The sequence below is a fragment of the Bos indicus genome, chromosome 1 (genome assembly GCF_029378745.1).
Source record: "Bos indicus isolate NIAB-ARS_2022 breed Sahiwal x Tharparkar chromosome 1, NIAB-ARS_B.indTharparkar_mat_pri_1.0, whole genome shotgun sequence".
Taxonomy (NCBI): domain Eukaryota; kingdom Metazoa; phylum Chordata; class Mammalia; order Artiodactyla; family Bovidae; genus Bos; species Bos indicus.
The window spans coordinates 72346993-72371204 of NC_091760.1; the positions used below are offsets into that span (position 1 = coordinate 72346993).

The 24212-nt window shown below is 35.0% G+C and overlaps 1 protein-coding gene and 1 non-coding gene across 14 annotated transcripts in view; one reads left to right on the plus strand and one right to left on the minus strand.

The window, feature by feature from the left end:
- DLG1 (discs large MAGUK scaffold protein 1) overlaps positions 1-24212 on the minus strand; it is a 270874-nt gene that overhangs the window by 209476 nt on the left and 37186 nt on the right. The window lies entirely within an intron of this gene.
- Positions 21032-21138, plus strand: LOC139185259 (U6 spliceosomal RNA). Its single transcript, XR_011568860.1, has one exon. It is a non-coding gene; the product is annotated as a U6 spliceosomal RNA (small nuclear RNA).

The following is a 24212-nucleotide window of genomic DNA, read 5'->3' on the forward strand; positions in this document are numbered from 1 at the left end:
CAGAGATGGACGGGGGGTAGCGGGGGGTCAGCTGTGGAGGAGGGGGAATTAGTTGAAGGTGGTCAAAAAGAATATACTTCCAGTTAAAGGATAAGTAAGTACTAGGGGTATAATGTGGCAACCCACTCCAGTACTCTTGCCTGGAAAATCCCATGGATGGAGGAGCCTGGTAGGCTGCAGTCCATGGGGTCTCTAGGAGTCAGACACGACTGAGCGACTTCACTTTAACTTTTCACTTTCATGCATTGGAGAAGGAAATGGCACCCCACTCCAGTGTTCTTGCCTGGAGAATCCCAGGGACAGGGGAGCCTGGTGAGCTGCCATCTATGGGGTCACACAGAATCAGACACAACTGAAGCAACTTAGCAGCAGCAGCAGCAGCAGGGATGTAATATACAAAATGAGTAATATAATTAACAGTGCTGGGATATATGAAAACTGTTCAGAGAGTAGGAGTAAATCCTGAGAGTTCTCATCTCACAGAAAACATTTTTTTCTTTTATTTTCTATCTATTCAAGATGATGGATAGTCACTATCCTTACCGTGATAATAATTTCTTGATACATGGAAGTGAAATCATTATGGTGAACCTTTTTTAAAATTTTTATTTATTTATATTTGCACCAGGTCTTCACTGCTCCATGTAGGTTTTCTCTAGTTGGAGCAAGCAGGGACTACTCTCCAGCTATAGTGCATGGGATTCTCATTGCAGTGGCTTCTCTTGTTGTGGAGCACAGGCTCTAGAGCGCATAGGCTCAGTAGTTGTGGCACACAGGCTTAACTGTCCTGCAACATGTGGAATCTTCCCAAACCAAGGATCAAACCAGTGTGCCCCACACTGGCAGGTGGATTCTTAACCACTGCTCCACCAGGGAAGTACCTATGCTATGCTGTGCTCAGTCACTCAGTTGTGTCCAACTCTTTGTGACCCAATGAACTGTAGCCTACCAGGCTCCTTTATCCATAAAGATTCTTCGGGCAAGAATACTGGAGTGGGTTGTTCTGCTCTCCTCCAGGGGATCTTCCCAACCCAGGTCTCCTGCACTGCAAGAAGATTCTTTACCATCTAAGCTACCAAGAAAGCCAAGAATACTGGAGTGTGTAGCCCATTCCTTCTCCAGGGGATCAAACTGGCATCTCCTGTGTTGCAGGCATATTCTTTACCAGCTGAGCTACCAGGGAAGCCCCGCTATGCAATACACCTTAACTTGTATAGTGCTGCATGTCTATTATATCTCAATAAAACTGGAAAGAAACTGATTATATTTTGCTGTAATTAAGAATATTAAAATGCTGTCAAATAAGATGTTGAATAATTAAAACTAACGTTATCAAATCTATATTCATTCTTGATAAAACTACACTATCCTGACTGACTTCAATTAACTACATAATTTCAACTGCTTTCACTGTTGAACAGAGACAATCAAAAAAGAACCAATTCTACTGTGACTATATACGATTTCAAAAAATCAGGCAAATCTGTATGCTGCAAACCATACCATGAAATCTCAATGTAATATGGCCAAAACAGAGACTGTGATAGTGTAATTAAAGGAGCATCAAACAACTATCACACTTTGCTTTGTGCATATGGGTATTACTTGTAAAAAAGTTCTAAAAGGAAACCTAGCACCATCTCCATAACCCTAGTCTGAGTACAAGAAAGAAATGTAGCCCTGCTAAAATGATACTGCTTATGATAATAAAAAAGAAAAGGCAAAACTACAGAGGCAGAAAAAGATCAATAGCTGTCAGGGGTGCACAGGGGGAAGGAGAGATGAACAGGTGGGGCACTGGGGATTTTTAAGGAAATACAACTATTCTGTATGATAATATAATGGTAGATAAATCTCATTATATATTTTCAAAACCCACAGAATATATAGCATGCACAGTGAACCCTAAAAATGCAAACAATGGACATTAGTTAATACTGTATCAATATTGGCTCATTAAGTGGAACTCTATGCATTTTCTTAATTTTTCTGTAAACCTTAAACTGCTCTAAAATATTAAGTCTATTAATGTAAAAAGAAAAAGATAATATTCTGTTTAAAGAAAAATAATAAATAGCTTATAGCATTTATGATACATGTTGAAGATGTATGATAACAGCAGCACAAAGGAAGGGAAGAGGAAATGGAGGTGCAGTGTTGCAAGGTTTTAATGTTATATGCCAAGTGCTATAATATTTGAAGGTAAACTATGATAACTTAAGATGCATGTATAATGAGTCTTAGACTCTGGCACCTAGAACAACAACTAAAACAAAGAGAGCTAATAACTGGGCTTCTCTGGTGGCTCAGACAGTAAAGAATCTACCTGCAATGTGGGAGACCCGGGTTTGATCCCTAGGTCAGGAAGATCCCCTGGAGAAGGGAAGGGCTGCCCACTACAGTATTCCTGCCTGGAGAATCCCATGGACAGAGGAGCCTGGCAGGCTATAGTCCACGGGGTTGCAAAGAGTTGGACATGACTAAACGCCTAAGCAAAAAAAAGAACAGCTAATAAACCAATAGTTGAAGATAAAATGGAATTACACAAGACACTCAATTACTACAAAGCAAGGTGGTAAAAGGAAAAAACAAAGACTAGATGGGGCAAATACTAAACAAACAAAAAAATGACAGATTTACACCCAACTACACTGATAAGTAAACTGTCTAAATGTACCCATCAAACAGGACATTCAAAGCCATGTGTCTGATCCCCAAACTATATTTTTTAAATATCAGACTGACAAAATTACAAATATTAGATTTTTATTTATGTATTATAAGATTTCTAATCTATTAATTTTATTTTCCATATAGATTTGTAATCTAAACAAAGTAAACAATTACAGAGTGATAAGCACTAAAAAGCAAACAGTGTGGTCAAGGGGCAACAGGGAAGATTTAACTTAGATAAGGCCTCTTTGAGATGATTCATTCAGGCTGAAACCTAAAAAGTTTTAAGAAAGTTGACATGAAAAATCAAGGCGAAGGACTTTCAGGCAGTAGGAGAATCTGATCCAAAAGTGTTGGAATTTTAGGATCTGAAAGAAGGCTTGTATAACTAGAGAAGACTTAAACCAGGAGAGTAGCTTAAATCAGAAAGGCAGCCAGGCTCTAGTTGATGTAGGATCTAATATTTCAAAATAAGCATATTCTAACTGGATTTTATTCTAACTGGACTTGTGAGCCATTCAGAGGACTTTTAAGGAAGAGATGATACCCTGATTTAGCTATTTTTTTCCCATTCTGGTTTATGTGAAGAATGGATTATTTACATAAGCAACAGACAAAAGAGAGATCAACTACTAGGAACTTGTGTCCAAGTTAGAAATGATGATGAATTACACAAGAATGTTAACAGTGTTGATAAGAAGAAGCATTATGGTTGTATCTTGAAGATGCTGGAAGTTCTAGCCAGTGCAATCAGGCAAATGAAAGAAAATAAAGGCATAGAAATTAGAAAGGAAGAAATAAAACTCCCAATCCTCAGACTGTCTACATTAAAAAAATCTCAAAGAACCTACAACAAATAGTGAGTTCAGCAAGGGCACAGGGTACAAGATAAAAATACAAAAAATCAGGACTTCCCTGGTGGTAGAGTGGCTAAAACTGTGCTCCCAGTGCAGGGGGCCTGAATCCAATCCCTGGTCAGGGAACTAAATCTCACATGCCGCAACTAAGACCTGGTGCAGCCATAAAAAATATATATGTTTTAAAAATATAAAAGTCAATCATATTTTAATTTTTTCCACCGTATTTTTATACACTAGCAACAAACACATGAATATCAAAAGATTTGCCACAAAAAGCATGACTCATGAAAGGAAAAATTAATAGGACTTCATTAAAAGTTTTTGCTCCATGAAAGACCCTAATAAGAGGATGAAATGCCAAGCTACAAATTGGAAGAAAATATCTGTACATGACATTTGACAAAAGACCAGTATACTAGATGATGTAAAGAACTCTCAAAACTCAGTAAGAAATCCTATTAGAATATGGGCAAAAGAAATGGAGAGGTATACAAAAAGGATATGCAGATGTCAAATAAGGACATGAAAAGATATTCAACATCATTTGCCATTAGGGAAATGTAAATTAAAACCACAATGAGATGTCACTACATACCTATGAAAAGGGCTAAAATAAAAAACAGTGACAGCACCAAATGGTGCAGAGAAATTGGATCAATCACACACTGCTGATGAAAATGCCAAAATGGTACAACCATAAAGGAAAGCAGTTCAGCAATTTCTTAAAAAAATAAACATGCAACAACCATATGACCCAGTAATTTGCATTCCTGGGTCTTTACCCCAAAGAAATAAATACTTTATGTTCATATAAAAACTGTACACAAATGTTTAATAGCAGCTTTACTTCTAATAGCCAAAGCCTGGAAAACTCAGATGTCCTTCAACAGGTGAATAGTTATCATTGGTACAGCCATATCATGGAATAGTACCCAGCAACAACAAAAAACCAAAATACTAATATAAACAACAATCATTTTCCAGATGAATCTCCAGAAAATTACACTGAATTAAGGTTACATACTTATGATTCTCAATTTATATAAAACTCTTAAAATGACAAAATTATAGAAATGGAATACTGATGGGTAGTTCCTGTGAAATAAGGGCGAGTGGGGTGGAAGGAAAAGTAGGTGTTGCTACAAAAAAGCAGTCTGAGGGATCTCTGCAGTGATGGAAATATTCTAGATCTTGACTGTATTAATGTTAACATCCTAGCCAGTGACACTATACTATAGTTACCTTTGGAGAAAACTGAGTAAATGGCACGTGACATCTCTGTTTTGTTTATTTGTTTGTTTGGTTTTTTACCAAATGTACATGAATCTACATTACAAAAAGTTTTTTTTTTAATAAATGGAAATTTTTTAAAACACAAATTAGTCTATAAAGAATCCAAAGAGATGAACCTTTTCTTAAAAAGGCAGATGCTTACCTAAATGGAATATTTAGCAAATTTTTACCCAGGTGGGCAAAGGATTGGGCCCGGTCTGGTTAAGGAACTCTGCTGGGATAAGCAATGGGGTTTTTAATCATATACGGATGGCATGTCAAGTTGGAATCTGGAGGATCCTAAAATGGAGAGCCTGCTGTCCCCACACATTGGCTCACCTTCATGGGACATTTACTGAGAGTACTACTGAAATGCAGGAAGCTGGACACTGAGTTGGAGAAGCAGTGAAACATTTCTACAGTGTCACATTTCTTATATCTTAAAGTTCTGGTGGTGGAATGGACCTATGAAAGTTACAGAACTAGTACCATCCACATGATACCTGAAAACCAAAGTAAGCTGAAAGTAACTAATGTTACTAGCTCTAAACAAACAACCCCTAATTGATTAGTTTCCTTCTAGCTTCTTACAAGGAAAATAACATAGCTTCAGTCTCAATGGTTCTTTCATCATCGCTTAAAGCACAAAACAAACAAATTCAAGATATGGCAAGAATCAAAAAAACATGAATAAGAGAAGATTAATAAAAGTAGATCCACAGCAGAACCAGAGAAGACACAGATGTCAGAACTAAAAGAAAAGGCGTTTAAAATGGCAACTTTAAACATATACAACATATTAAATACAAATGATCCTACTGTTCTGCCAGGTCCTCCAACTTTCTCCAATCCCTCAGCCATGGCATCGACTACTAATTAATGACAGCACTTTTTCCTTCAACCTGTTACTAGATTTCTTAGCAAAGACCTCTAAATACAAAATATCAACAAAAGTAGGTATCAGGGAAAAAAAATCTATTTGGTCAAAAGGTAGGCTTTTTCAGTCACAGGGTTCATGAAGAAATGTAAAGATACCACTTTGAAATGGAGCAGTGGACAAATCAAACTTAGTAAGTAGGTGAAAATGTGTCTTTGATGCCTCCCTCCCATCTAATTAAAAAAACACTTTCTGGTAAGGATCTCCAAGATGAATTTAAATTCTACCTCCCAGGAAAATGTGCCCAAAAGAAGTAAGTGCTTATGTCCACAAAAGACTTCTACAAAAAAGTTCAAAGCAGCTTTACTCTTTACAGTCCCAAACTGGAAACAATACAAATTCTAACAACAGCAGAATAAAGTTGTGGTATATTCATGAATAAGAATACTACACAGCAATAAAATGGGAAAATTTACTGACACATCCAGTGACAAACATGCTCAGCAAAAGAAACCAAAAGAGATCATATACACTGTATGACTACATTTATAAGAAGTTCAAAACTAATCTACAGTGAAAAAGGTTAGAAAAATGATTACCTCTGGGGAGGGAACAATGTTCTTCTTTTAGGAAGAACATTTAGGAAGTTAGTCCTCTGGAGTACTGAAAATGTTTTATTTTTTTATATAGGTAGTGGTCATGGTTATTAAAAAACACCAAAATGCCTACATAAGATTTGTGAGTTTTACAAAAAGAAAGTCATAACAACAATGATAATAAGGCTGTGAAGCCAGATACATGCTAATGACTGATAAACAGGAATCTCTAGGAATTATTGGAAGGTTTTTGCATACTACTAAACTGAGAAGAACTGTGATGATGAAAGCATATTTGTCTTTACTGCATGTTAACTTTAAATACCTCCTAGCATTTTGTTTATATGCCCTTTGCAAACAACCATTCTGAATTATCTTTTTAGATATTTATCTTCAACACTAGACCCAAAGTTCACCTGGGGCAAGTGTCAGAAAACATTCTCCATAAAGGGCCAGATAGTAAATATTTTCAGCTTTGCAGGTCAAATGGTCTCTGCTACCAACTACTCAAATTCTAACACTGTAACACGAAAGGAGCCAAGACAGTAAGTAAATGAATGTGGCCTGATTTGGCCCACTGGCTGTCTCAATTTAGAGCAAGAACTATACTAACCATCTTTGTTTTTCCGTTTCTAGCTTATATACAGATTACTTCATGTACAATAGGGTACTCAGCAAACCAAAGCTGAAGGTAATCTTAAAAATGATCTCTTCTAATCCCTTCATTTTATAGTGAAAAACCTGTAGTCTAGAGGTTAAAATTTTGCTCACTATCATCACTGTTTGGGCAGTGCTTCCTTTTGGTAAACACATGAAGACTTACATCCCTATTTAATACTGATTTGAATTTCAAATCAAGTAACATATCAAATTAAATAAATATCAAAACAATTTTTACTTTAGAAAAATATCTTTACTGGTAGAACTTTTTAGTTTGCTTTTAAGCCATCTATACAAGCTTTGAATCATACCACCATACAGAATCAATCAAGTGACTACTTAAATCCTATCATGTAAAATAAGAAGCTAAGATTTTTGTTTCAAGATCCAAGTTTCTCTAAAAGCCAAAAATCGTGACAATGAACATATTTAATGGGAGTTAACATTAGGTAATAAATATAATTTAACAATTAAGTTATCAGAGTAATATTTTATATAGTTATACTCCAAACTAATAAATACTCCAATCTAATACTTCTAAAAACATGATCCTAGTATACGTTATTGAACACTTTTCATGACAGTAAAACAATTAGGCAACAGTAGAGGGCAGCATTTCTATACATTATTAAAATACTTTCTAATACTTTCTAAAATCTAATAAACTTAAAATGTCTATACTAAGACTTTCTTTAAAAAGTTCTCACACTCCTTTCAAAGCTGCTGGCTAACACACAATTTTAATACAACCCAGCACAAGTAAAAGTGCTCCGATGTATAATTATGAAAGACATTTCTGTTCATAATTCTCAAACTGATAAGCCAAAACAATTTAACATTTCTCTGATGATTTATTAATTACCATTATCAGTTACCCACTTAAATAGTTGAGTATCCACTGGAATCACAAATAAATATTTTTTCCCACATAGGGACAATCCTTTTTCTTTATTCACATAAGATGGTTACATACTAATCACCAAAAGGATATATAGTAAAAAAACTTTTGGCAATCAGAGACTCAAGGAGCTGTCTCCAAAGACAGCTATTATCATTAACTCTAAGATCCAAAATAAAAGCAGCAAAAGAAGAGGTAAATAAAGCAGAAACAGGTGTAAAAGTATCTTTAAAACTCATCCTTTTTCATTTTCCTTTATTCCTAATTCCAACTTGCCTTCATATAGAACTGTACCTAATAACCACCCTTAACAAAGAAAGAGAGCCAATACACTATTCATAAAAGGCAGGGAACAAGAATTATAAGAGGGAACACCAACAGTGTAAGGGCAGAGAGAAAGATTCAGAAAAGACTGTTGTGACTAACTAGAAGGCTATATTCTCTTACTACTTAATAAAAATTATTAAAAATATCTGATAACGTTATTAAAGTCTTACTATTTCACACACTTGACAGTATATAATTATTACTCAATTAATCTTTAACAACCCTATGAAGTAGGTGCCATTATATCCCTATTTTAGAGATGTGGAAACAAAATGCAGAAGGAATAAATGACTTGTCCAGGCATCAAGTGTTGGGCCAGAGCTTGAGCTCTTAAATATTATCCTTTATTCTCTGCCCAGACTAACCTGCACAATTTCAGCTGAGTGATTTCTTCAGAATGCAGACCAAAAGGAATTTGAAAAGTGAGAGAGTGATAAAATAAGAAGCTTTAGTTATTCATTTTAAAGTTCAAATGTAAAAGCATAAGCAAAAATAGGCAGTACTTGAAAGCAATCTCTAGTCCCTTTTATAAAATGATACAGTATAGTCATTGTTCTGTATCTACAGATGCAGAACCTGAGATTATGGAGAGCCAATTGCACTTATTTAGAGGCTGTTCCCAATATCAAAATACTTTCTCAGACTCTAAATTGATTCTAAAGTCTATGTGTGTAGACAAACAAGAATCATCTTTTTTTTTTTTTTTTTTTTAAAGAAAAAACTCAAAAACAGAGAAGCAGAGAATAACTATATTAGATGTTAGGGCATACTAAAAAACTTCAGCAGGTATTAATAAAAGCCATCAAGTTGGTTCTTAAATGGACAAATCAATGAAACAGAATTCAATATCCAGAACAGACCCAAATATATGGGAATTTATTTGTCAAACAGTGTTATTTCAATCCAGGGGGATAAATATAAACTTTTGAATAAATGATGCTGGAACAAATGGGTAGCCATGGGGGAAAATATTACGCTGCTTCTACAACTAACACTATACTACTACTACTACTACTACTACTACTACTACTACTACTAAGTCGCTTCAGTCGTGTCTGACTCTGTGCGACCCCACAGACGGCAGCCCACCAGGCTCCTCTGTCCCTGGGATTCTCCAGGCAAGAACACTGAAGTGGGGTGCCATTTCCTTCTCCAATGCATGAAAGTGAAAAGAGAAAGTGAAGTCGTGTCCAACTCCTAGCGACCCCATGGACTGCAGCCTACCAGACTCTTCAGCCCATGGGATTTTCCAGGCAAGAGTACTGGAGTGGGTTGCCATTGATCAAGATAATCTTCAAATGGCCCTAAGACTTAAAAATGAAATCTTATATAAAACAGTGAAAGGACACCTGGGTGAATTATTTATAACTCTGGAATATGAATGTGGAAGGTTTTACTATGACTCAAAATTCAGAAGAAAGAGAAGGGGAAAGAAGGGGAGGCCTAATAAACAAAGTATGGGGAAAAAATCTTGCTACTCATATTATGGACAAAGGCTAAACCCCCTGTTATATAAAAAGCTCCTAGAAACTAAGAAAAAAAAAGATCAACAACGCAAAAGAAAAAAATATGAAATTTAATAAACCTTGCTTAAACACATGAGAAATGCAAATTAAAACTACATTTATCTACCATTTCTCACTCAAGAAGCTGGCAAAAATACAAAAAATGTGCAAATACATTCTGTCGACAAAGTTGCAGGGAAATAATATATAATCACTCTCGTACATTGCAAAATGACACAACCTAAATGGAAGAGAATCTGACAATAGCTACCTAAATTACCTAAACCAGCAATCCTATATGAAACAGATACATATGCACAAATATAAAATGATACACAAAGTTTTTTTTTTTCACTGAAAAAATATTAACAGTAAAAGGTTAGAAATAACTTTGGTGCCTAGTAAAAATATATTTATAGCTTGTGAAAATCTGGCATTTTTCATGATATATAATACTTGTTATATATCCAACTTTCATCTCTCTCCAATGAGAAGCAGCTGTTACAGGTTATTTATTAAAAGCCCAAGTTTTATTAAGGAAACTATGATATATCAAAACAACTAAACTACACATTTCTATAAAAATGAATGAGAAAAAAATTATGTGTACTAAAATGGAGAACCCTTCAGGATACTGTAAGTAAAACCAGCAAGGGGCAAAAGATTATATAAATATAAAACAAACTACTGTCATATAGGGAAAGGGAGATATAAAACATTCTTAATTTTTGTATACGCACAAACAATGGAAAGAAATAAATACAAATAAAAGTAGTTTCCTATGGGGACCAGAACTGGAAGGGACAGAAGTGAGACAGATACACAGTTTTTTCTTTTTGATGATTTTTGACTCCTGAGTTTGAGTAATATATGAGTTTATTATCTACTCAAAAAAATGTTTAAAAAATTCAGGGGTAAATAAGTGAAGGGTTGGAGGTTGTATGGAATGGTTGTTACAATCAATAATCTAAGTCTACTTAATTAAAATTTACTTCCTCTGGTCAAACTGGAATAGGACAGCACAGATACACAACATTCTCATCACCGCATCAAGTCCCACTAGACAGTACTCAACTTTTTAGTCAGCATTTTGCAGTCTAGAGATGGAAGTAAGCCCTATAAAATGAAAGAGAATTAGATTCTCCCAGACTAAGTATAAGCAATAAAAAAATAATTATATATACAACCATTCAAAAAAATCAGTCAAATACTTAAGTGACTAGTAGGCAAGTATCAAGACAAGATGATGTAGTCCATCCCCACCATAAACTAAGAAAGAGGTGGAAAACACTGGGAAGACAGGCCATTGTCTGGGTCATTCTGAATTTATAATATAGAAAGATGAATAAATTTTAGTGACTATTTTCCAGCATATCAACATAAAACCATATTAAAAATAGGACTAAATACAAACTAAAATATTCACTTATTTTTTTTAATCCACAAGTTTGGAATACCAATGCCAAAGCCTCATTCATTCAACAATTATTTACTGAGTATCCACTACATGTAGATACTCAGACACTTGGTCAGGCCTCAGGAATATCATAAGAATAAAAGTCTTATTTTGTAAAGTTTATAGTTCAGTGAAAAAACATACACTAATATAAAATCACACAAATACATGATATACTGCATGATATAGAGGAAAAGTACAGAACACTTATAGAAGTAAAAGAACCTTACTTACTAATCGTGGGCACAAGGAAGGCTTCTCTCAAGAAATAATCTATAAACGGAAACTGAAGGGTTGGGTGGTTTAGTTGCTAAGTTGCATCTGACTCTTGTGGCCCCAAGGACTGTAGCCTGCCAGGCTCTTCTGTCCATGGCATTTTCCAGGCAGTTAATACTGGAGTGGGTTGCCATTTCCCTCTCCAGGGTATCTTCCCGACCCAGGGACCAAACCCAGGTCTCCTGCACTGCAGGCAGATTCTTTACCAACAACAGTAAGATTTAGAAGCAAGGACTTGCAAACAGGAAATTATTATGCATGAAGATTTCAAAGAAGAAAATCACCTCAAAAGAGCTGAGAGGAAGAAAAAAAAGACCTGTAAATAGAAATAATGAAAACTTGGTTCACAACTCCTAAAACATATGTATTGGCAACCCCTTAACTGGAAGAGACTCTCCAAGACAGCAAAGACTTCAAATACTACCCTAACAGAATTTAATATGGACTCCAAGTTTTGGCAAACAAGTTGAATAATAACAATAATAACAGCTTGTATTGAGTAAGAGAATAAAATATGAACACTCCTTTCCTCCTAAAAAGCTTAATCAAGAACTCAAGAAACATTTTTTTCTTTACAGGTCTTTCTCCTGGCAACTAAACTTCCACTAAATGACCCTACAATGACTAGCCTCGTCTACCTGATCAACAAACAGGTATAACAAAAGATGGAGAAAGACAGGATTCTACTGCAAGAAATTACTAAAGTTAAGCAACTCCCTTTCTCAAAAGTTAATCGACAGCTGGGAAAACTCTGTACTAAAGAATAAGAATGCCCTTAGCTGCAGCTGCAGTTTATACACAGTGCTTATCACTAACAAAAGAAAACATATTGTATACAATACTCCCAAATCACTATTGTTGGCTCTTGTATGCTTTGAGTTAATCTTCCCATTGTGATAATGAGCCTGACAAAACTACACATCTCTTCCTGGCCTTCCAATGTTATTAACTCTCCACCAACTGACATATATTTACAAGAGAGCTAATTAAGAACACAAGGATTTACAAACACAAAAATCTCTTACACATTATGTGGAAAAGCACAAAATAAAATATTGCATCCAAACTGATTAAATTACATAAAGATCTATGTATGTATACTAACAATAAAGAAATACTGCCACAAGAGAAATGCTTGCTAGGGTCTTTTCCCACATAAAAAATGTAAATGCAGAATAATATTTTTAAAAATGCAAACTGAAGACGAAATACATTTTCATTTCCCATTCAGAGGCAAAACAAACATTACATTTGTGTTTAAAATGTATTAAAACAGAGAAACAACTACAGCTATTTATGATTATCTTAAATTAGTAAATGGCATTAATACTACTGTAAATACAGGCCAAAATTTGGCTGTTCAGTAACAGTGATGATTTACTCATCACAGCTCACAACCTAGCTATTTGTAAAGGTTTTAAAATAAGAGTCTTCACTGTGAAGAATATAGTTATTGTTGGGTGGGGGGTGGCCAGGGGGAGGATGGAAGCCCAGAAAACTAATCATCATTGCTTTAGCTCAACCCACATGCCTGTTCTTAAGGGTATCCATGGTAGCAGTGATGCAACATGCCTACCTAGCTCACCATGCCTACACAAGTGGGAGAAAGGGGAGGCGGATGATGAAAAAAAATTCACTTGAAAAGGTGTTTTAGTATTAACATGATAGAATTACATCAACTATATTGATAGACTTAAAAAATACATATAAAACCATAAAGCTCTCTAAAGATCAGAAAAGCAAGGAAAGGCTCAAGAGGGAAAGAAAACACTGCAGCACTTTGGCTGAAAAGAAAATTAAGATTTTTGCTCTTTCTGCTGTAGCTATTGGTTAAATATGTTCAAAGAGTTTTATTTCTAATAATAGGAGAAATCATTTTAATTTATCTCTTTCAAAAGTAACTACAAATATGTTTTAGGCTTCCTAATTTCCATCCTACATCTTTTCTATTTTTGTTTTAACAGTTACATAATAAAAACTTATTAAAACTTTTATGTATTGATTCCATACAATTTTTTTTTAATGGTAGCTCTCTTTTGCTTAAACAGGATCAAATATAAGATTCTTAAAATTTATCAAGAAAGATAAGGCAGAGAGAAGATAGACCATTTCAAAAAACCTGTAATATTAGAAATTCACTATTAGAAATATTAGATATTCTATAATATTATTCTGTATTATTAGAAATATTCTATAATATTAGAAATAAAAACTAAAGTGAATGAAATGATAAAAGGTTAATCACAGACAGAAACCACAGACCATCACGAAAAGAACTTATATATATATTAAAAAAAAAAAATCACTAGACTAAACCTGTGTCCCAGGCTTACTGCCCTTTAAACATTCTTTTAAGAATAGTTTGATAAGACAGTTTTACATGGAAGACATAAACAGAATGGGAGCAGACAATAAGCATGTTAGTATCTGATCAAAACTCTTATTGTTTGAACTATAACTTTGAACAAGCAAACAAAACTAATTTCTATCAGTTTTCTTGCTTTTCCTCTTGTTGTGAAAAATAATTCACTATATAAGAACAGACTTTGCAGATTCCACAAATTTACTGATTCTTTTATTACTGAATGTAATTTAAAAATCTCAACAATTTTTGTCTATCATGTGGCATTATAAGTTTATAGAAACCCCCCCAAAATAAATTATTCCATATTTTAAAAGCCAATGTATAAATTTTAAATGTAAGCATCTTGAATCTTACAGTCACACAATGTCCACAAACTGGTGCTCAGAAATAAAAGAAACCAAACTTAGAACTTAAGTGAAATACGTTGCACTTTGAGGAAAAATGAGAAAAACAGACTTTGAAACAAATAACTTTTAAGGAGTTCTTGAACAAGTATAATCATTTTAAATCCAATCAACATCTTTCCAAAGGCAACACAATCAGAACTTTACTATTCTCCTTTTAAAAAAACTTACTATATTTGCAATAAATAAAGGAGAGAATCCAGAAAATGTTCTCAAAATGAGTTATATTTTCAACCAGTACGACATATGGGGACATAAAAAAAAGTAGAGGGGAGAACTTTGAGAATATATTTAGAAGATATAATTAGGGCCCTATAAACCTTTGCTGTTGGGAGAAAGCCTTCCTATAAACCACAGGGGGAAAATATCCATTTAATAAACTACTTTTAGCTATCTGAAACACACTTCAGAATATTACCTTTCCTAAAGGAAATAAACTAAGCATCATATGGATTCAAATTTCAAATATATAACAATGGTTACACTTTATTTTTTAAATATATTATAAACAAAAAAGTCTCTCACGGTCTGTCACTAACAAACATAGAAAGCATACTGTATCTTACCTTTGTAGTTACAATGCACAGGCAATCCATTACTCTACCATTACAATACTTAATACATAAAGCAGTTTATTGCAAGCTATAAGTTGCCTATATGAATAAAAAATAAAAATAAAGTTGTGAGATAAAACCACTGATGAAAAGTTATAACTGTGACAAGATCTCTCCAGGATCCATTCTTAGAGGTAGCAATTTTTCTACTACCTGAAATACAGGAAACCAGAATGTGTCACGTGCCCTACAATCTTCTTTATGTAATCTATATTTGAAGAACTTGAAATTATCCCACAAAACACTGTGGAAGTCGTCAGGGTTTATTCCACAAGAGATCACTGCTGCTTCAGATGCTATTTCATTAATCCCTCTTTTAAAGATATGAGGTTGACAGGGAGTCATCTGATGAAATGTTCCACAAAATGTTCCCGATATAAATTTAAAATTCCTTCTCCATGTTTGCTACAGTTTGGATATTCGAAAAGAAAAAAAAAATCACTAAAAAGGAAAAAAAAAATTGTAAGCAAACATTTCTTTCACTAAACCATTTCAGCAACTGCAGCTTGCAAAGTAATGACTTTCTCAGGCAGTAATGAATGGAATATTCCATGTGGTATTTTTGAGAAGGGGGGAAAAGAAGAACAAAATGCAATAATTTAAAATATTATCTCTAAAACTTACTTCTTTTCCCTTTAAGAAAAAATGGTAATAGTAACATTTACCAATGTAGTCAGATATTAACTTTAGTGCCCCACTAAAACTATTTCACTTAATCCCTTAAAAAAAAAAGCCACCACCACAAAAAGATAATTGTAACTAAGTACCATTTCAAACTCCTCAAGAAGACTTTGTTTTTAACCCAGAAGTAACCTAACTTTGTGAATTCATGTCCTGTCCTCAAATTCATTGGAAACAGAGCTACATAGGCTGACAGGGGACATGGCATACTGCTGCAACTGGCTTTGAGTTTCCTAATCTTGCAGTCACACTCCCCTGTAAAAATGTGTAATAATGAAGAGTATTACCTGCAATTTCTGTCCACAAGGTTTCCTCATGATGAGGAAATTATACAGATATTATAAATTGCCTCAAATTCAAACAAGTGAACTGCTCCAATTTGCTTTTTATGTCATGGGCTGCAACAGCAACTTTCACACTAAACCGAGTTTCATTATAAAGGATTATGCAAAAGAGTTAATGTATGTCACTTAGTACCTTCACATCATTATTGTTATTATTGATTGGCTATCAGGTGACAGCCTTTTGTTTCAAGTCTGATACACCTAAGACAGATCCAATGGGATTTTATCTTGAACACAATCTAATGGGACTGTTGTAAGGATTAACTAACTAAGGCACAGCACTTAAAATAATGCCCATCTTTCTAAGCGCTTAGTACAAGCCAGTTACAGCTATATATCTACATACATGCACATGCAACTATAAGGCTTGAAGGGTGGGCAGAAGTAAATTTCATCATTGGCCAACACATCCTTTCCTCCAAGCAGAACAGGTATCTTGGGAATTACCTACTCAGTTAGAGACTGAGAGTATCTGCTTTTTCCCACACACCCCAACAATCATTTGTTTGCTCTCAAGACAAAAAAGTAAAGCCCACTCATGGGTCATGATTCCTTAAACAAAGTTTACCATTTTAGAAAGAACACTGAAAACATTATAGGTAATATCTAACTACTAAGCACTACAGACGGCAAAGCGTCTGCCTACAATGTGGGAGACCCGGGTTTGATCCCTGGGTCAGGAAGATCTTCTGGAGAAGGAAATGGCAACCCACTCCAGTACTTTTGCCTGGAAAATCCCATGGACAGAGGAGCCTGATAGGCTACAGTCCATGGGATCGCAAAGAGTCGGACACAACTGAGCAACCAAACTTTCTTTCTTTCCGTGAGGGAAAATAAAGGGCTTTGTGAAACGCTTTAGCTAGTTTCTCCCTTAGGGTTCTGTGTAATTTTTATTATCTATTAGTATACCCTATAGAGAGAAGGCATTCCTAAGTTTGGCAGACCTCATGACAGTGGAGATTGAAAATCACTGTATCAAGAGTCAGAAACAGTGCTTCAGCCCATTAACAGAACTGAAACTGTGTAACTTTAAGTAGTCATTGCTATTGCTATTGCTAAGTCACTTCAGTCGTGTCTGACTCTGTGTGACCCCATAGACAGCAGCCAACCAGGCTCTCCCGTCCCCAGGATTCTCCAGGCAAGAACACTGGAGTGGGTTGCCATTTTCTTCTCCAATGCATGAAAGTGAAAAGTCAAAGTGAAGTCACTCAGTCATGTCCGACTCTTAGCGACCCCATGGACTGCAGCCTACCAGGCTCCTCCATCCACGGGACTTTCCAGGCAAGAGTACTGGAGTGGGTTGCATTCTTAGGCAAATTCAGATGAAACTTCAAACTGACTCAATTAACATATAAATATTTAACAACATATTATTAAAAATATATCTAAAATACTGTTTTATTCTACTCACATTCAGAAAACAATTTTGGTCAAACTTCACATTCACCTTAAATGTTAGGGTCATGATTATAACTACAACCACTTTTTAAATTAATTCTTCATTTTGCTCAATTTCACTTCCATCTAAGTTGTTTAGATACAGCACTTTTAATCCATGTATTAATATATCACCTTACATATCTCAAATCACTGTTAGTACCTATTCACAGATACTAATAGATTTTCCCTATTTGTTTTCTCAGTATATATTATAACCTCTATAATATAACCACTTACTATATTATTCTTTAGTATACTTTTTAATTTTCAAAAAAAGTTTACACATACTATCCAATGCCTGCAGTTTTTAAGGTCATACTCAGGAATAATTATTTAATCTGTGTTAACTTCTACACTCACTGCATCTTTTACAAACATCCAAACTGACAGTGATTAAGGACATTTCAAGTCAATATCTTCTTCTTAAATAGTCATTTGCTGTGCAAACTATTGATAACTTATAACTATAAATTATAAACTTCTAACTTTAAAAATTTATAGTATTGATAATTATAAATATTATAATATTGATAATATTGATAATTATAATATGAGCAACCTTAGAGGTTTCAAATACAAGCCTTTGGGATGTCAACACCTCACCTAATATTCAGGCACAAAAGATATTTAACAGTATTTTAGAAAATCAATAGCTGTCTATATAGGCAATTGTTTCCAACCATAATAGAGTAATAGGGAGCAGTTTAACTCTCCTACCTTAAAACAACTAAAAAATAGGACAAATAAGGAATAATGATTTCCAGATACTGAACAAAATCCCATAAATGCCCAGAAACTGCCTGGAAAAAGTTTCCACACTGCAGCAGAAGGATGGGGAAACTAAACAAAGTCCAGCAATCTAAGATAAGGAGCCAGAGTTTAGAATTCAGGAAGGTCAAGGTGTCTAAAATTCACAGATAAGAGTACCAAAGAGAAGAGGTGCATAGCATGAGATCCACAGATCTGCAGAGTTCTTCTTGAGTCTTTATTATACCCATTAGTCATATATATAAGGAAACTTGAGGCTGAGGAAAGAACCCTAGGTGGAACAATCCCAAAACTCATAAAGGGCTAAGAAGAATGGAAAAACTCCTAATATACAGGCTCTGGGTGGAGTACTCAGAAGAGTACTGGGACAAAATTAACCCTATACTGAAGGGTGCTTGGTCCCACTAAAAAAAGACTGAATGCAAGTTTCAAAAGGAGCAAGCTCTTTCCAAGTAATTTAACTGTATCTCAAACCAAATCTCAAGAATATTTAAGAGAACACAAAAATGCTGAGGACCTGAAAAGGTAAAATTTATAACATCTGCCAAATCTAATTTAAAAAATTATCAGGTATACAAAGAAGAGGTAAATATAACCTGGAGAGGAGAAAAGGCAATCAACAAAAAGAACCCAGACCTGCAGAAACAAGACTAACAGACACCGAAGACAAATTTATGGTTTCCAAAAGGGAGTAAAGAGGGGGAGAGGGACAAACAAATTAGGGATATGGGATTAACAAACTAGTACTAAACATAAAACAGGTAAGTAACAAGGATTTACCTGTATAGCACAGGAAAGCATACCCAATATCTTATAATAACCTATAATAAAGTATAATCTGCAAAAAGAAAAAAGAATCACTATGCTGCACACCTGAAACACAATATCATAAATCAACTATACTTCAATAGAAACAAACAAATAAAAATCCAAACGACAGATGACAGAATTAGCACTCAAAGATATTTTAAAATTATTATAAACCTATCCCATATGTTCATGAATACAGAGGAAAGCATGAACATCTTAGTATATGTGCTGCCGAAGCGAGCACATGCATGAACATCTTAATGAGACATGGAAAATAAAAAAGGAATCAAATTAAACTTCTAGAGATAAAAATTCAAATACCTTAAAAAAAACTGATTAAATGAGATTAACACTTCAGAAAATTAATGAAGTGAAAACATAACAGAAACTGTCCAAAATACAACACATAGAGGAAAAAAGACTAAAAAAACATGAATCACATCAATGAGCTATGGAACAAATTCAATCAACCCAATAAACGCCTGTTTATACAGTCCCTAAAAAAAAAAAAAAAAAAAAAGAGAGAGGGTAACAGAAAACAATATTATTGAAATAATGGATAAAAACTTTCCATTATTTGGCAAAAACTATAAACACAGATCCAAGAAACTCCACAAATCCCAAAGACATGAAGAAAATTGTACAGTGGAAAGTGTAAAGGAATGGCAAGCATCAAACTCAGGACAGTGATTCATTGTGGGGGATGAAGCAGAGAAGGTAATCAGGATGGAAAATAAAAGATTGTCAACTATATAACATTTCCTCTTCTTAAGCTAGGTAACAGGTACATGCATGCATTCGTCAGTTGCCCAGTTGTGTCCTACTCTTTGGGACCCCACTGACTGTAGCCTGCCAGGCTCCTCTGTCCATGGAATTTTCAGGCAAGAATACTGGAGTGGGTTGCCATTTTCCTCCTCCAGGCGATCTTTCCAAACTAAGGATTGAACCTGTGTCTCCTGCACTACAGGCAGATTCTTTACCTGCTGAACCATCATGGAAATCCCTAGATAACAGGTACATGGAGATTCAAAATAGTCTCTTCAGATTTCTGTGTAACTATAATCTTTTTTTTCTAGTAACACACAAAAAGAAGATAATCAACAAGACAGTTGCCAAGAAGACAAAAAATTTTCAAAAACAGATTGTAGCAAACACCACCAAAAGAAATCAGGGAAGGTAAAAAATTCACCTGCCAATGCGGGAGACGTGGTTTCGATTCCAGGATCAGGAAGATCCCCTGCAGAAGGAAATGGCACCACTCCAATTCTTGCTGGGAAAATCTCATAGACAGAGGAGCCTGGCAGGTTACAGTCCATGGGATCACAGAGAGTTAGACACAACTCAGTGACTGAGCAAGGGCAAAGGGCTAGCGACACTGAAGAGGGATTTTATGTTCTTTATCCTTTGCTATACTGATAAATTACTGAGTATGCAACATTTTAATAAAAACAGTAAGATTATTTTATAAATCTACCATTTACTGAGAACTTCACTTTATATCAGACTCTGATTTAAGTTTTACATAAATTATTCCCCTCATACACTCTCTTACAGATGGTGGTAGTGGTAAAGAATCCACCTTCCAATGCAGGAAATGCCAGAGCGGCGGGTTAGATCCCTGGGTCGGGAAGATCCCTTGTAGTAGGAAATGGCAACCCACTCCAGTGAACTGCCTGGAAAATTCCATGGGCAGAGGAGCCTGGCGGGCTATAGTACACAGGGTCGCAAAGAGTCAGACATGACTGAGCATGCTCACACCACCACCATCCCATCTCATACATAAAAGCACCAAAGGAAGGGAGTTCTGTTTTCACCTTCACTTTATAGATGAAGAAACTAAAAGCAGTTAGGCAATCTGCCCTATATTTATAATGTAATGCAACAGATCTAAACACAGACATATAAGAAAATTCTTATGGAACGATACACAGTTCTCATTTTAAATATATAAGAGCTAAATAATATACTATATACTTATTAACATACAGAATTTGTTGAATAAATATATATCAAATGGTTGAAAGTGGTTGTCTCAATGAAAGAATATTTTAAAAAGGACTGACGTTCAACAATGTACACCTCTCTGTACATATATGTTTTAAGATATGCCTGAATTATCTTTGTAATCAGATTTTTTTTTTTTAAGTAAATAACTGAAAAAGATAGCAATTCCTGTGGAAAAGAAGCATCAGAAGCCAGGTTACAGTGCTGGCTTCAGCAGCACATATACTAAAACTGGAACCATACAGAGAAGATTATCATGGCCCCCGCACAAGTATGACATGCAAATTCATGAAGCCATCCATATTTTTATACCTATGGCTGATTCATGTTGATGTATGGCAGAAATCAACACAATATTGTAAAGCAATTATCCTTCAATTAAAAATAATTTTTCTTAAGAAGCCAATTACAGAATATTGGGAATGAGAAGGACAGAATGGAAAAATATAAACTACTTTTTTCAAGAAACTTAACTAGGAAGAGAAGGAATACTACAGGGTCCTACTGAGAACTTTTCCTATTTGTCTGTTTTCTTTTAATGGAATCTTTGAATGTGTTTATAGGGTAAACGGAAAAAGGAAACAAAGGTCCAAGAGAGGATAAGGTTATAGGATTACATGAGGAGTGGAGAGAATGAGATTTCAAAAGATAAAAAGATCAACAGTGCAACAGAAGTTTTCAATATTTATCTGAGACAGTGACTTTCACATAACTGAAAATGTATTTCTATAAAGCTGGAAATTTCTGTGGTGAGCATGTATTACTTTGGTAATCCCAACAAATGGGGAGGGTTATTTTAAATATCCATACACTTTACTGGGGAAAATGTATATATGCATTTTATTCCAACTCAAAATCCCCACATTTTTCACATTTGGAGAAACACAAGGGGGAACTTGTTTAAGAGCATATGAGGTGATAGTAATGCTCTAATACTGAAGATGGTAACAGATGCAGATATGGATAACAAATAAAATTATTTAAATGAGTTACTGAAAATGTCTTATAATCAAAACTCATAATTTAAAACTGGGGATGCCTTCTTGCAGAGCATGAATCTGTAACTATTGTGGTACACTTAAGCTTTAACAGATTTTTATTTTCTTAGTAACTATAATATTTTGCCAAGTTTTCTCCTAGATTAACAGCTTGGCATAATATGGCAGTTGTTCCACTTCTCTCATAGCATTTCATTATATTTCACTTCCATTTAAAAGTTATTATTTTAGTGGTATTTCCTTTGGTTCTAGAACTGGCATCTACCATTTACACACTGAAATAAGACTGTCATAGATATAAACATAAGAACATAAAAATTACATAACAGTGAATATAAAATAACAGCATAGAGGTCATCAAAATCACCTGCAGAAACATATAATACACACGTCACTTAGTACACACACCTGTCAGCTTTGGTCTTGATGAAACTTTTCAATTACAGGGTCTCTAAGGGTTGTGCCGGAGAAGGCAATGGCACCCCACTCCAGTACTCTTGCCTGGAAAATTCCATGGACAGAGGAGCCTGGTAGGCTGCAGTCCATGGGGTCGCTAAGAGTCGGACACGACTGAGCGACTTCCCTTTCACTTTTCACTTTCATGCATTGGAGAAGGAAATGGCAACCCACTCCAGTGTTCTTTGCCCGGAGAATCCCAGGGACGGGTGAATCTGGTGGGCTGCCATCTATGGGTCGCACAGAGTCGGACACGACTGAAGCGACTTAGCAGCAGCAGCAGCAGCAGCAGCAAGGGTTATGCATTATTTCAAGTTTTACACACTCACACCACTTAAAAACTAGAATTAAATGAGACAGCACTGTAAATCTGGTGGCAGAGAGAGGGAGTTCAAACTAGTGTCTCCAGGATGTAATGAGAGAGAGAGACATTCTGCTAGAAAAACAGAATATTAGTTAACAAGGATAAAAACCTTGAGGACACTTATGAAGGACAGAGGAAAACAAGCTGAGCACCAATACATATGATTATCAACTACTCTGAAGGCAGGAATTCAAATATGTGAAAAAATTATGAAGTTGTGCTATAAAATTTGGTCAGCTGTCTTCCAAAGCACATAGTAAGAACTGAAATGGAGGTGTGCATTAGGGATATAGAGTTACGGGATAGATGGTACCAAAGTACTGAATTTGAATAGACAAACCTCTGCTAGCAAAGTAATGTCTCTGCTTTTAAAAACACTGTCTAGATTTGTCATAGCTTTTTTTCCAAGGAGCAAGTGTCTTTTAATTTCATGGCTGCAGTCACCAACTGCAGTGATTTTGGAGCCCAAGAAAATAAGGTCTGTCATTGTTTCCACTGTTTCCCCTTCTATTTGCTATCAAGTTATGAGACTGTATGCCATCATCTTCATTTTTTGAATGTTTGAGTTTTAAGCCAGCCTTTTCACTCTCCTCTTTCATTTTCATCAAGAGGCTCTTTAGTTCCTCTTCACTTTCGACCATAAGGGTGGTATCATTATTGGTATTTCTCCTGGCAATCTTGATTTCAGCTTGTGCTTCATCCAGCCCAACATTTTGCATGCATAGAAGTTAAACAAGCAGGGTGACAATATACAGCTTTGACATACTACTTTCCCAATTTTGAATCAGTCTGTTGTTCCATGTCCAGTTCTAACTGGAGCTTCTTGACCTGCATACAGGTTTTGCAGGAGGCAGGGAAGGTGGTCTGGTATTCCCATCTCTAAGAATTTTCCATAGTTTGTTGTGATCCACACAGTCAAAGGCTTTAACGTAGTCAATGAAACAGAAGTAAATGTTTTTCTGTAATTCTCTTGCTTTTTCTATGATCCAATGGATGATGGCAATTTCGTTCTTCTGCCTTTTCTAAACCCAGCTTGTAAATTCAAATTACTAATTTTTCTCTTATTTTATTAATTATAGTGTGGTATTTTCATTGTCTAGGTAACAAATCCAATTACTAAGCAAGTTTATTAAATTAAGTCAGAGAAAAATATCTGCCTTAAAGTCTGAAATTTTAAGTTCTAATCTCAGTTTTTCCAAATGATAATATTGTAAGTTTAGGCAGTCACAACATCCCTGAATTACAGTTCACTGAATTTTAAAGCGAGTATCAGCTCTAAGTACTAAAGACCAAAATCTGACTTAACTCATATATATTAGGAGATTACTAATAGGCAAGAATCCATAATCCTGTAACATCTCAAAATATAATAATGTATGTGAAGGGGCCCTTTAAAACTACACAAGTTGAAAGTAAGATTTTTATAATGCTTTCCTATGGAACATGTGAACATTTTTTTTTAAAAAAGGAAGAAAGAACACAATGTACCAGCTTAAAAATTAATACTATAATATGTTTAGACCAGTAATGTTTCTCAAATTTTATATTACTAATTCTGATGCAA